Source organism: Lipotes vexillifer, unplaced genomic scaffold, assembly GCF_000442215.2.
Source record: "Lipotes vexillifer unplaced genomic scaffold, Lipotes_vexillifer_v1.1 scaffold1969, whole genome shotgun sequence".
NCBI lineage: Eukaryota > Metazoa > Chordata > Mammalia > Artiodactyla > Lipotidae > Lipotes > Lipotes vexillifer.
Genome location: NW_006794929.1, coordinates 682122 through 695084, shown reverse-complemented (window position 1 = coordinate 695084; position 12963 = coordinate 682122).

The window sequence follows — 12963 nt, the reverse complement described above, 5'->3', positions numbered from 1 at the left end:
AAGAGCGGAGTCTTAACCACTTGACCTCCAGGGAAGTCCCTGCCTGTGACCTCTTGCTTTCTAGGTATGCATCTTAATAGAAACTATGGCTCCGGGCTACAACTTTTTTCAGCCTCCTCTCAGGAACAATGGAACCCCATTCCAGTCCAGGGCTTTAAGCTGTGTATCTCACACTCTTCCACTGCCTGAAATGAGGCATCTTTATTCCCTGTTGCCCCACAAGGATCACACTTGTGGCCTGGCCTGCTTCCTTGCAGACCCAGGGCATGTCAAGCCACAGCTCCATCGTGCCCACTGCTGTAAGTTTTCTCCTCTTTCTGGCCCCGAAACATTGAACTCTTGTTGTGGGTGCAGTCATATCTTTACCGTTTTTGTGCTTTAACCTAATATTGCTATGTAATTTGAATACAGAAAACTAGACAGAATCTGGGAAGAGTTAAGAAATGGGAGATATTTTTTATACCTTTGAACAGGATGATAATATAAGTATAGAAAGGATCATAAAAAGTTAAAGTGCCAAAATCCTTTTAAGAAGGATTTAAGAAGCAGCATGGAATTTGACTCCTTTGTTGCATTTACGTTATTAAGATTAGAGTGCTATGTGAGAGAGTGAGAGGGCCACTGGTGAGGGGCTTCCAGAGTCTGGCTCTCAGCTTTGCAGGATGGGACTGTGCACCCAGAGCTGATAGGCTGATAGGCTCTCAGACCTACACCAGCCCAACTTCAGTGGCTTTGTCATGATGCTGACAAAGGTAAAACTTTGGGCCTACTCACTTGCACTCATACCTTCCAATGCCCTGGAAGCAATTTTATGTTTGCCATTTTGTATTCTTTTTCTCAGAGAGAGACTTCCTTAATTGTTAAAAAAAAAAAAAAAAGGATTCAGATCTCATAAATTCTGGATCTGTCCCTGCAAGGGACTAATGGTTAAATCAGAATGCAAATTTCCAGTGAAAAGAGGTCATTTTCTAAGAGAGCATTCCGCTTACCAGTAGATAGAGGTGCTAGGAGGCTGAATTCATCTTCAGAAAGTAGCTTAGGTTGCTTAGAGAGTGAAAAGAGATGGGTGGTCTTGGGGGTTAGCTTATGCAGACTATGTAAACTTCAAAGCTATTCTCACCCACCTACAGAGTGTGTCTATAATTCCTGTATGGCCTGTTCAGTACATATGACTATCTCTTTCCAAGAACATATTTGATTAACTCTGCCCCAAATCTTACTTACTGGCTTTTTCTTTTTTTAAGATTCCATATATATCACCTTCTGCCAGTTTTAACATATTCCTTCCTTGTTAGGGTATAATATAGTTGATTAGGTAAACAGCTTTCAAGACTCATCCACCCTGGTTGCTACTTGATAAAATCTGATTGTTCCTTAATCCCCTCAACTTTATATTCACAGGTCATCTTTTAGGGTGGGTTAATTTTATCCCTCACTCTAGGATTTGCTGCTCCCAGGTTAGTTCTCTGAAGGTCACCTTGTTTCCGGATGATGGGATCACCTCTCTATTGTCCCCACCCATTGACTTGTATAGTCAGAGCCAGCATGACATTAAGTCTTGCAACTTTAAGCACAATTTGAAATTAATAATAGTTACATAATTTAACAATTAAAACAAATCTTATAGAAAGTAGACACATTGAAAAGCTCCTCCCTTTGTTACCTTACTGGGAGAGCTTCTAGAAATCTTAAGGCAATTAAGTTATATAGGCACAAGCAGAAGAAATATTTTGCATTTTCCTTAAGTGCAACTTCAAGTGATAGGGATTAATGTTACTGCAGACGACCGCTGCTTTAGATAACAAAGCACAGAGAGCAGTGTACATAAAGCAGTAACAGTAGAAGTCTTGCCTTCCGGGAGCTTAAATCTAACTCAAGAAGAAAAACATATAAATGAAACATGATTTTGAAGTTATTTTAAAATTACAAATAATTATAATGATTATTGGAGTTAAGCCAAGGAAGTGAAACCTGAAAGAAATTAATATAAAAACAACAATGATGACAGTGGCTGCCACTTATTGAAGGCCTGCTGTGTGATACCCCCGGGGTGGTACTCATAGTATCTACATTTTATGGATGAAGAAATCAAGGCTCTGAGAGGTCTATTCAAAAGATCTCATAGCTAGTAAAAAGGAGAGCTATGGTTCAGATCATTACTCCACAGGGGCTGGGCAAGGGTTTGGAGAAAAGCAATCTAGTGAACAAAGGCACCCTAGGATGACCAGGCTGATTTAGCTGGAGGGCAGAATTCTAGTGGAAAGCAAGGAGGCTGAGGAAAGGAAAGAGAAGGGGTGGGCTGGCAGCAGAGAGTAGGAGGGGGCTGAGGGATTCCCATAAATTTAGCCCTTTGGAGCTGAGGTGATAAGCATGCAGGAATCGACCAGGGAGTGGTCCTATTCTCTTACAGGGTTTTACAGACCTGGAATCTAAAGAGCTGGTGGTAAATGGAACAGTCTTTGCAACAAGTAGTCTACATGAATATTTACCCATAATCTAAGTGGTGCCTAGAGAAACAGTAAACAAAGATAGTAAAGCAAGATAATAACAGTGTGGCATAAGAGCTATGAATGCAACAAACAGGGTGACAATAGAGTAACTGCTCAGGGAATCAACATTAGACAGCAAGATGTTGGTCCCAGGGACGATCTTTTAGCCACACCTACTCACTTATGTAAACAGCAAATACTAATGAATTTCGGTAACTTTTTCTGAGATGCATAGAGTGATATACATATGTGTATATAATATACTTCATGAAATGACAAAAATGTCTCCTACTTTTACAAGTGTTTCCCCTTATAGAACTAGTTATAAGAAATATGCCTTGAAGAGTATCAAAAAGAATGTAAACTGAATTCAAAGTCTATGATTTCGTAGGGAAGTTTCCAATTAGAACAGAAATATTCGAAACACATTCTGAAAGACTTAGAGAATGGTGGTGTTATAAGGCAATGTTTTCATTTAAAAATATAAACACTGAGTTTGAAAACTGCTGGCTTCACTAGATTTGTAAGTGAGGGTTGTGCCATCAGAGAATGATCCCAGGGGTATCTGAAATTCCTACAGACTCCAGGAAACTCAAATGCCTCTACAGCGTGTATCCTGAAGGAAGTTATCTTCCTAAAAGCAGAACACCCTCAGGTGTAGATATTCAGATCCCATGCTCAGAGAGCACAGCATGAAAGGTCACAGTTATGAAAAAGGTCACATGCTTTTTTTCATTAAAGTAACACTGACCACTACCGCAGCAACAGAAAAGAGATGATTGACAGCAGAGGTGGTTATACCACGTGGTTAAAGCATCTTAAGTTTCTGGAGCCACCCCCAACCCCTACATTCGCACGGCCCCCCTTCCAAGGTCCTACAAGGGGCCCCTAGCAATGTACCCTCAAGGTCATATATTTTTGAAAACTTAGAGAGAGAGATTCAAATTCTCTTTCTTAAAGAAGGGCCCCTATACTGTATAAGCTTCAGTTTCCAAACCCTGGATCTTCCTGATGCCCACCTTGTACCACACACTACACTCAGTGTTGGAGATAAAAATGATGAACCAGACACACTCTCTCCTGGGGAGCAGCTCCTTGTAAAAGCAAGACAAGAAAACCAATTACAGTGGGACAACTGCTTGGTTGTGGATTGTGCAATGGGAAAAAAGGCCCAAGGGATGCTCTTTTATTGTTGTTATTAGTCTTTTCACTAAAATTGTTAACTTATTCGCTTTCTTTTACTAAGTGACAAGTGCCCATTACAGTCCAATGATACAGAAATGTAGAAACAAACAGTTACTAACCTCTATAGAGATCTTTATCACCCAATGAAATGCCTGATATCATGAAGCTATTCACCCCAGGCTCTTTTTGATGCTTATGACTTTGTAGCACTCGCATGACACTTAAAGTAACATAGGAACATGGGACTGGTCAGGAGAACTGAAAACAGGAGAACTGAAAACTGAAAAGGTATTCAGGTCTTGGCAATTAATCCTTAAGGTTCACATGTAAGAACATTAGGAGATAAGAATGGGGAAAGAGGCAGGAGTGTGGGCCTGGAGTTCCAGATGGGGAACTCTAGACTCAACTCCAGATGGTTTCTCTGCAGAGCATCAGTGTAAATAAGCACTGCTTTAGAATAGCAGTTGTGGGACTTCCCTGGTGCCGCAGTGGTTAAGAATCCACCTGGCAGGGGACACGGGTTTAAGCCCTGGTCTGGGAAGATCCCACATGCCACGGAGCAACTAAGCCCGTGCATCACAGCTACTAAGCCTGTGCTCTAGAGCCCGAGAACTGCAACTACTGAGTCCGCGCACCACAACTACTGAAGCCCGTGCAACTAGAGCCCGTACTCTGCAGCAAGAGAAGCCACTTCAGTGAGAAGCCCGTGCACCGCAATGAAGAGTAGCCCTGTTCACCACAGCTCGAGAAAGCCCGCGCACAGCAGCGAAGACCCAACACAGCCAAAAATAAAATAAATAAAATGGCAGTTGTGCCTAGAGTTGGATTTGGTGGTGTGGACACGGGCAGGGCAGGAAGGGCAGAGAGGAATGGGAGGCCTAGGGGCCTGAGTCCAGAGAGTAGCAGTGAAGTGAAAAGTAAGAGATGGGTATGAGAGACATCAGAAGACGTTCAAAATTGATTTGGATGTGATAGTGGGAGGGATAAGAAGGAAACATATCACTCTGTGGTTGGGTGGAGAATTCATGGTGGCAAAAATTAATAAGAACTCAAGCGGAAGACTGTCTGGTTTTGGGAGGAAGACAGTAAATTTGAGCTTGGTTTTGTTGCCTCTGAGATACCAGTAGGTCAAAAAAGTGGAAATGCCTAGTCCTTTGCTACCCAGAGTCAAGTGTGGTCCACAGAGCAGCAACATTGGGATCACCTAGGAAATTATAAAAAATACAGTGCTCTGAGTTGCAGACCTGCTGAATCTAAGCTGCATCGTAAACCTCTACCTGTAAAGCCCTGTATTCCTCTACGCTGAAGGTCAAAACTTCTAGGATTTAGGGCCTGTTGTATAGATGTGGTTAGTGCAAAGGAGCTGCAGAAAAGATAGATCTGTAAAGTTGTGTGGGACCCTTTAAAAACTTCTGCTTCTGAAGTACACTGAAGCCAAACTGAACACCTGTGGACCATGTGTAGGGCTGTCAGGGCGGCTGACTCATCTGCCCATCCGTCAGCTGCACCACACATTTTCCTCTGTATTTAAGAGGAGTGATAATAACATCAAAGAGAACACAACGTATAGGGGTTTTAATGCACTTGTCAAATTTTAAGAGTTCGGGCATGCACAATAAGTGAGAATTTGAGTACACCACCATTATTATAAAATCAGGATCTCATTCTTTAAAACTCTCCATGTTTATAAATACTAATGTTTCCTTGTTAATTACATAAGTCAGTTCCTCAAGTTCACCACAAGACAGACATCTGCCTGTAAGAAATCATCTCCTGATCTTACTGTAAAAATCATAACATGACATTTTCTAATATCCAGTTTATACAAATGCATAGAAAATCCTTTTCCTTTTCTTTGTTTTCAACTTCTCTGTTAACTGTTAGAAGAGTGTTTATATGACAATGCAATGCTACCCTTTAAATACTTGCAATATTATTTGACATGTCAGTTGAATGTGTTGGGAATGGGTTTTTAGGTAATTTGACTCTAAACAAAGTGAAATAATGCATTTAAAGAATATGTAACTGGTAAAGACCATATGACAATATGCCACTATTGTAAGATACGTTCACACCGATGACTTTTGTGCTGAGACATAATCACTCAATTCTGATTGCCTACTATGTACCCAGAATTTGGTTAGGAATGTTACACATATAAATCCTTTATAAACACCTTAGAATCTCAATTTCACAGATTTCTTGGATGTTCGTGTTTACCTGAAATCTTCAGCAAGAGGGAAAAAAAAGTCAGAAGTGATATGAAGATGCGTAGAATGTGCAAAAGTAATATGTTACCAGTGTAGTGAACTTTAAAAGAAGCTGTAAATGAAATGCCACTGCTCCATGAGCAGCTTCAATCAGTATCAGAATTATTAGGATGGATCAAATGAAATTTCTGTCCAATATCAAACTGGCATCTGACCATCAATTATTGGCCAAATATTGGCATTTTCACATAGTTCAGCCTGTACTGTAATTAGGTAATTTCTCATGGGCCAACCTATGCTATAAGTAGACAAAAAAGTAGACAGAAAACAAAGGGTGTACATGTAAGATTTTTTTCTTTCGTGTGGTTAGTTTTCAGGGTAGAGCCGTCTAATACTATTGCTACACAGACTCTTAATGACAACTCGGAAACTTGACTGCCAAGAAAGAGCCTAAATTTTGTGATGAGCCATTGGTTACAGTGCCCCGGTCTGATCACTGCTCCAGTCACCAGAGAGGAGCTGACAGTGTGACAGGGTGCAAATCAGCCCCACAGGAAAAACATTCCTTGTTTCTTTAGCTGACTAGAAATGTACATGTGATGTTTCAGCTTATTGATTGTACCTTCTTTGAAATGAAACTCTAAAACCCTAAACTGCAAAGACTGAAGGGTAAGTGGCTACCTCATTGTTTAAAATCTGTTGCCAAGAAAGCTTACTTGACACAAATCAGAATCAGAAGCTAACTCTGTTTATTTTCACGATATCTTATTTCATGTAATCAAATTTTGAATGCATGGCCAGTTCATGCCTCTGACCTCAGGGCTAATTTTGTATCACAGCAGGATAATGAGATGAATAAGTTCTCAAACAGTTACATAGGAACCTTCAAGTTGTGAACTTCCAAAGATGCGAACGTATTAGAAACCTATTACAGCACAGTACTGATTGTGTTAGTTGGGTTCGTAGACTAACTTTGTTGGATTTATGAACGAATTGAACTTATGAATGTGCTCTTGGAATGGAACTCATTCATATGTAGGGGACTTACTGTACAGGGAAAAAAATTGTTATCTGGGAGTTTTTAAAGAGATAATATATATATCACATTTTAAATGATTTTATGAAACCTTAAATGGTCAGACAAGGGCCAGCAGAGTCAGGTAAAATTTATTTAGCCACAAAATCCTTCAAGTGAATATTTCCAAGTTAAAAAAAAAAAGAAACCCAAAACCTGAAAGGATAAATGGGAATTTAAAATGGGTGACATATGGGACTTCCCTGGTGGCACAGTGGTTAAGAATCCGCCTGCCAATGCAGGGGACATGGGTTCGACCCCTGGACCGGGAAGATCCCACGTGCCAGGGAGCAGCAAAGCCTGTGTGCCACAACTACTGAGCCTGTGCTCTACAGCCCTCAAACCACAGCTACTGAAGCCCGCGCACCTAGAACCCGGGCTCCACAACAAAGAGTATCCCCAGCTCACTGCAACTAGAGAAAGCCTGTGTGCAACAGTGAAGACCCAACACAGCCAAATAACTAACGAAATAAATAAAATGGGTGACATAGATTAGTGGCTATATTAGTACAATACTCGAAAAATAACTCAGTGCTGAACATAATAAACATTCAAAAATTTTAACTATTGCTAACATCAGCATTACTATTACCATTATTATTGAATACGTAAAATTGCCTTTGAAATAAGTTTATTTTATTTTTATAAATGTTGGTAAGGTGTTGATTTGGTTGCAGATTTCTTTATTCGGGTCTAGAGAATAAAGATGCTTTTTTATCCTGCAATAAATTATAAAATTAATTATGCATGCAACACATTACCTTATACTTATAATGGTGCTATAGTCAACTCTCACAGCAGAATGTGTACCAAATTGGAATCTAAAAACCTGGATTTGAGTGTGGGCTCTGTTACTAATGTTAACCAAGGAGGAGCCGCGGAGAGTCACGAGCTTTAGTTTCATTGTCTGTAAAACAGGGCTAAGCCTGTGGCAGTAATGATAGCTAACGTTTAGCGTGTAATGCTTCCTGTATGTCAGAGACTTTCCTAAGAATTTCATCCACATTGACTCAGTTACCAATACATCTAATGTCTAGCATTAATGTAGTAAAAGGGAGATTGTGCTGATCAGTTTCTATTTGCCCTGCTCTGCTAGGAAGCTGACCCCTGCAGATGAGTCCCTGGGGCTCCCTGACACCTGACTTTCGGTTGGGTTCAGACAAATGGAAGCATCAGCAAAAGGTGACCGCCTGGAGGGGTGGGATAGGGAGGGTGGGAGGGAGGGAGACGCAAGAGGGAAGAGATACGGGAACATATGTATATGTATAACTGATTCACTTTGTTATAAAGCAGAAACTAACACACCATTGTAAAGCAATTATACCCCAATAAAGATGTTTAAAAAAAAAAAAAGATCAGAGGGTAGGAGGAGAGAGAGGCTGGGGTACCTCGACACTTCCTCCTTGATTTAGCAACCTTATTCGAATTTGTATATTTGGGAGGGAGGTGTTCGCCAAGACTAAATCACCTGCCCGAGAGTCTCTTTTCCATCTTTCCTCTTCTCATCGGGCTCACTAAACACTCTGTCCTTTAGCCTCTTCAGGCCCTGGGTGGTAGTGACCTCCTGCCATGGCAAGTCTTCTGTACCCCAGCATCCCTCTCTTGTCCCCTTAACTCCCTCCCCACAGCTCTGTGAAGAGTTCCTTCATTAAAGTGGCTTGATTTGAACCCTATGAGTGGAATACTCTTTCTTGCTGGGACCCAGACTCTTACAAGGATTTACTATTTTAGCATAGCAGTCAACTACTTGTTACTTAGTGTAAGGGTATCTTAAACAGAGTTTTGTTTTGTTTTGAATGAATTGGAATGTTAGGAAATACGATCTTGAGTTTCAGCCGTTTTTTAAAAAATCGAAAGATTTTTTAATTTGAACTAGTTCACTATTTTTTTTTTAAATAAACAAACAAGAAAACCCTCATTCATTTGGTTTACACTTCAGGGAAACGATACTTGGGATTTGACTTAGTTTGGGATTTCAACAAATTAGCTTGATACATCCCAGTTAAATTGTTCATGGTTTGATTTGGTTCAGGTTCAAGCATAAAACCCTAAAATACTGGAAAAGGTGAGTTGGCGTAAACAGGTTTCTCTGAGTGGGACTAATGCGCACTCTAATTATGGGGATACATTCCTAGAATGGCAGAAACTCAAGGTCATCTTAGTAATAAAACAAAATGAATGATTTTCACTGAAATGAATGGCTTATCAGCCACTGGATTTCCCACTGTATATAGCATCCTAAACAAAATCATGACAAACTGTGTACGTGTGTTTTCTAAGCACTGTTATATCTCTCTTCTCTTTTTTCTAAATGAATTCCCTTTCCAATGAGATCAGTATTTCTCAAAGTATGAGCCCTAGACCACCACTTGGAATTTGTCAGAAATGCAAAATTTTGACCCTCACCCCAGATCTACTAAATTAGAAATTTCTATGGGTGGGCCCAGCAATCTGTGGCTTAACAAGCCCTCCAGGTGATTCTAATGTACAGTAAAGCTTGAGAACCACTGACTTAGATTTTATGTTTTTTGGAGTCAAGTCCTATCTAGTATTTCTGCATTGGGATTGGGATCTACTCAAAGATCATGCTGATATAATTAATTTCATGTGTGTGTCAGTGATAAGCTAACAGGGGCAACTGATGGAGTGACCAAAGACATAAGTGACAGAGGTAGTGTTTGAACTTGGACAACATAACTCCAGAGTTTAGCTTCCTAACCATGAGGCTAGAATGCCTCTCTAATGGCCACACAGAGGGGAGACACAAAAGCATACGAAACCCTGAGCAAAACTTGAGAAATAATATTCACATAAACTTTTTAACCTTCAAACATGTTTAATACAAGGAGTATCTATTTAGAATAATACGCATTTGTTTCATTATTTTACCCGGTAGAAAAAGTCAAGACGGAATTTTGCTAATACACATCTAAATTTTCAAGCACAAGTTTCTGGTTATCCTGTAACTAAATAAGTTTTCACGTTTTTGTGCTTGAAAGCCAATTCTTTGTTTAATGAGAAGCAGGCAGAGCTGCACACAGAGTACAGCTACAGTCTGTGATAAAGCCACGTACACCTAGTTCTAAGCATTCCAAATATGTTTAATTATATATTCTGGCTTTCATGTTTCTTTCACTAGGACAATAGATCTGTTTTATTATATATGTGTGTATTTTTGCCTGGAGCCACAGCTTCCTGAGAAAGCACCAAATGGACAGGAGAAGCAGGAATGGGGGTGGCTTGGGGTTTCTAATCTAGGGATTCCCTTAGTCGGAAACTAATGATGTTTCACAATGCAGGCACATCTTTAATCTCTCAATGAATAATGTATAATGGTTTAGAGAAAGATATAATAAAAGATCCCTATGTTCCAAAGCCAGTAATTTGGGAATCATGCTAGTTCCTCCCTCTCTCGCCCCTAAACACAATCTGTCACCAAGCCCTACCGATTCGAGCTGCCAAACTAGTCTCTTTCCTTTGCAGTCTCATTACAACTGCCTTAATTTAGGACCTAGACTCAGTTGGTCTTCCTTTCCCCTGCTCACTTTTGCCTCACTGTCATGACAGCTATACTTTTCTTAATATATTGTTTCTCTATTTTAAACGTCACCACCGGGACGTCCCTGGTGGCCCAGTGGTTAAGATTCTGCCTGCTAATGCAGGGGACATGGATTCGAGCCCTGGTCCGGGAAGATCCCACATGCCACGGAGCAACTAAGCCCGTGTGCCACAACTGCTGAGCCTGTGCTCTAGAGCCCACGAGCCACAACTACTGAGCCTGTGTGCCACAACTACTGAAGCCTGTGTGCCTAGAGCCCATGCTCCGCAACAAGAGAAGCCACCGCAGTGAGAAGCCTGCACACTGCAACGAAGAGTAGCCCCCGCTCGCCGCAACTAGAGGAAGCCCATGTGCAGCAAAAAAGACCCAACACAGCCAAAATAATAATAATAATAATAATAATAATAAATAAATTTTTAAAAAACCAAAAAACAGTAACATTTTAAATGTCACCACCAACCTCTCCCATTCCCCACCTGATTAAGTCCTCAGCAAGCTTACCTCCTATCTCCCCATTGCTCGAACTATATTCCAGTAATTTGCTGTACAAGCCAATCTGCTTCATACCTTCTAGGCTTTGCTTCCTACCCATTTCCTCTGCCTGAAATTCCCATTTTCCTCCTAGGCAAAGAGGGCAAACTGTTGTATTTCTCTCAAAACCTAGTTCAAAGGGAGTCTTTCTAGCCCCACATGCAGGGATTTCTCTCTGTATTACTATTACTGCCTTATATGTGATCTCACAATCCATCTCTGATTATTTTAGTTTTTTATTTGTATGCCTCGTTCAGTTTGGATTTCCAGACATTGCACAAAATGCCTGACACAAAATAGGCACACATAAGTTAAGGAATGATTGCATTCATCAGCACTATATAATAGTCTGTAGCTATGATAAACACTTTTAGGTGTGGATAAAACTTGAAAATGTTTTATCTCCCATAAAATGTTTTCAAAAGCCAGATGCTTGGAGTTGAAATAACTTTATCGCCTCTGTCTCCTGTAGCATTTGTTCACTCTGTCTTTTTTTTTTTAAACTAATTTATTTATTTATTTACTTTTGGCTGCATTGGGTCTTTGTTGCTGTGCACGGGCTTGCTCTAGTTGCGGAGAGTGGGGGCTACTCTTCATTGTGGTGCGCAGGCTTCTCATTGCGGTGGCTTCTCGTTGTGGAGCACAGGCTCTAGGTGTGCTGGCTTCAGTAGTTGCAGCACACAGGCTCGGTAGTTGCAGCACGCGGGCTTCAGTAGTTGTGGCTCGTTGGCTCAGTAGCTGCGCCCAGGCTGTATTGCTCCGTGGCATGTGGGATCTTCCCGGACCAGGGCTCGAACCCATGTCCCCTGCATTGGCAGGCAGATTCTTAACCACTGCGCCACCAGGGAAGTCCCTCACTCTTTGTCTTGAGTCATGGAGTAAGTGCAAAAATTATTTCATTTACCGCAAGTCTTCCTGTTGTTGAAGTTACGTCGATAGGGCGTAATGGAATCAGAGACAAACTAGTTGACCAATTTATTTGCCTTATTCTGCTCTCATCCCGTGTTTCAGTTGTCGGTCCAGATAAGCCTAGGTGTGTCCAAGAAATTTGATTTTGAAAATGAACTTGAACTGCCTAGATTATTAGGCAGAACTGTTAACCTCAACAGTCAAATTATAAACGTTTGAGATATAAAACAAAATGCAAATGTATTAATTAACAGTGCAAGATATAGATATGTTCCAAGGCCCTGCTATTTCTATCCACTCCTGCCTTCAACAGGAAGTAAAATTAGAAATCAGAGGGCTGTTTGTTGAGTGTGAACTTGGAACAAGGGGAAACTGCCAGTCTCCCAAGATATTTCTTCCAGACCAGAAAAAAGCCAGATGAACTATTCCTGCCTTCACTGTAACAGAAAACACTTATCTTCTGGGACCTGGACATACTGTGTCTGGCAGAGTAAATGATTTTCTCCTGGACAACGCAGGAGAAATACGACCAACTTTCTGGTCACTCTCATTGCCTAGATTCTTGCCTTCTGCTAACAATTTTGTTTTGTTTTGTTTAAACAAGATGTAATAAACAGTGACCTCAGAACGCACCCCCCTCACTCTTGGCTTTCTCAACCACTTTCGCTACTTGGCCCTTTGTCCTCATCTAGCCTTGTTATCCTAGTTATGATGATCACTTTCTCTTGATCACCTTACGGATAGACCAGGGAATAAAAATAAGCAGTCACCCTGATAAGATTTGGATGGTCTCAGTTTTCTCAGGCATCTAATTATGATCTGTCTTCTCTATAGAAGACAGGTCTCATCCTCCATATTTTTAACTTACTGATTTTATTCTTAGAGAATAACATTCTGGATGTATCTAATAGTAGTTCCCTAGATACTGACTATACTTGACACATGATGGTCTTGACAACTACTGCCCCAAGATAATTTTTTTTTTTTTTTTTTTTTTTTTTTTTT